At 40.0% G+C, this 1,956-nt stretch overlaps 1 protein-coding gene across 1 annotated transcript in view; it reads left to right on the top strand.

Moving 5' to 3' along the window:
* Nucleotides 1–1,956, top strand: part of LOC113213804 (phosphatidylinositol 4,5-bisphosphate 3-kinase catalytic subunit delta isoform) — an 18,096-nt gene that overhangs the window by 5,280 nt on the left and 10,860 nt on the right. The window lies entirely within an intron of this gene.

The following is a 1,956-nucleotide window of genomic DNA, read 5'->3' as shown; positions in this document are numbered from 1 at the left end:
TCTATTCTAGTGTGTTCTGTTTGTTGCTTTTGTTCAGATTGTTTTTACCTTCGTACCCTTCTTGCAGTTAGATGCTATTTCATTTATTTGTGATATTCACCAAACTTGAATGTCTTTATTCTTAATTGCTGTATGAATTCGCAACCTCATCCCAATACTGTTTGCCTTCACTAAATCTGAACTGTGTTAACTACCTGTGCTTTACTAGCCTCAAGCTGTTATATAATCATTGTTAACGTTTTAACGTTGTCTATTGTCAAAGGCAAGATCAGATTTTTTTTATTAATGTTGCTTTAGCAATGTGAAAACTATTATTACCGCAGAAACTCCAATCATCTTGCTGTCGCAATTTTCTTTCTTCGTTCAATTTTGTTATGACGTCGGACAGGAACTATCGCTTTTGGTTTTTTTTATTACCCTCCTCACTAGCATACAGATCAGCAAGAATTAAACCGCTATTTGTTAATGGTGTTTACCTTTCTTAGGACGGCTTTCGGAGTTGTTTTGAAAGGGTTTCTATAAATTTTTATTCAAAACTTATGTGTGATTTTATGTCAAAGGTTTTAAAATGAAAGCAATGATTGTTAGCCATATTTTTTGTTGTTTTTTAACGAACCTTCCTTCGTTCATTTCTATATTGTGTTTGCCTAAAATTAAAACACAACGAAGTGCAAAGTGGATGTGGAGACCGCCTCCCCAGCGCCATACATAGAATGGTATAAATACCTTGTAAGACCATCAATAACATATTGTTCTGATACCATCGCATTTGGCCACATTACTCACAACGGACCACCATATTGGCATGACCCATGCAGCAGTCCGTAGATCACCCACTGCGAAATGCAAAAAAAAACTCTGCATCACATGTATTTGCCCATTTACTATTAGCAGATAAAACGCAGTACTAGCAAGCACAGTAAAAATAGTATGTTTACGGCTCGGAAAATTTTCCATGATTGTCGTAATTATAAAAGTTGTGACTGTTCCTCCAGCCTTTTAACAGAGATTGGTCACAAAACGTCAAAATGATGAAAATTCGCATCACTATGACGTATTTTTAGACGCAGAAACTTCATTTTAACATCATTAATACGTCAATCTGACGTTTTGTAAGCAAGACTAGGGTATCAGATATCTACAAAATTCCTGTAAACTAGGCCTGCGGCGCTGACACCCGAGTCGGACAAAGGGCACAGTCGTAAATAGGCCGTCGGCCCCAAAAGTCACTAATTTTGTTCCTCGAGTTATCAGTTTGATTAGTTACACTACCGGACACCATCAAATATCTGAGAGTTAACATTAAAATGTTTTGGGGTCATTTCCGTGTGAAAAACGCCTTCTGGAGCCCAAACGGTTAGAGATACAGCCAAACGGGCAAAATTTCGGCTCAAAGGGCTCTACTTTGACGAGTTACGTCTAAGAAAGATGTAAAAAAAATATTTTCTTAAAGAAATGTTTTGGGCTTTTTTGTTTATGATATTTTGACACGTTAATTTTTGAGCCAGAGGGCTCAAAATCAATACAGTTCTTCCTTTTTATGATACAAAGCTACAATAAAAATTACAGTCTCCTAGCTAAAACCGTTTTCGAGTTATCGTGCGTACAGACAGACAGACAAACAGACAGACAGACGCGAAACTTTTTGATCATCACTGGAGTAATAGGCTTCGCTAATCGCTCAGCCAATAAAATTTACCACTACCTTTGCAAAGGGCTGAGAGTTCATGGTAAGAAGGTGTGGCTGAGGGCCCAGTTGTGGATGAGAGCGCCTGGTAGGTAGGCGGGCCCGCCATACATACTCGCCGTGCGCCCCCGACTTGTTTGTAACTTGTGGGTACCTTTGGACGAGTTGTGGCTGAGGGCCCATTTGTGGATGAGAGCGCCTGGTAGGTAGGCGGGCCCGCCATACATACTCACTCACCGCACGCCTGCGGCGGTACCCAGTGACCCTCG

Source organism: Frankliniella occidentalis, unplaced genomic scaffold, assembly GCF_000697945.3.
Source record: "Frankliniella occidentalis isolate FOCC.00 unplaced genomic scaffold, Focc_3.1 Scaffold220, whole genome shotgun sequence".
Classification (NCBI taxonomy): domain Eukaryota; kingdom Metazoa; phylum Arthropoda; class Insecta; order Thysanoptera; family Thripidae; genus Frankliniella; species Frankliniella occidentalis.
Note: the sequence above shows the minus strand (reverse complement) of the source record. Positions and strands in the feature narration are given on the sequence as shown.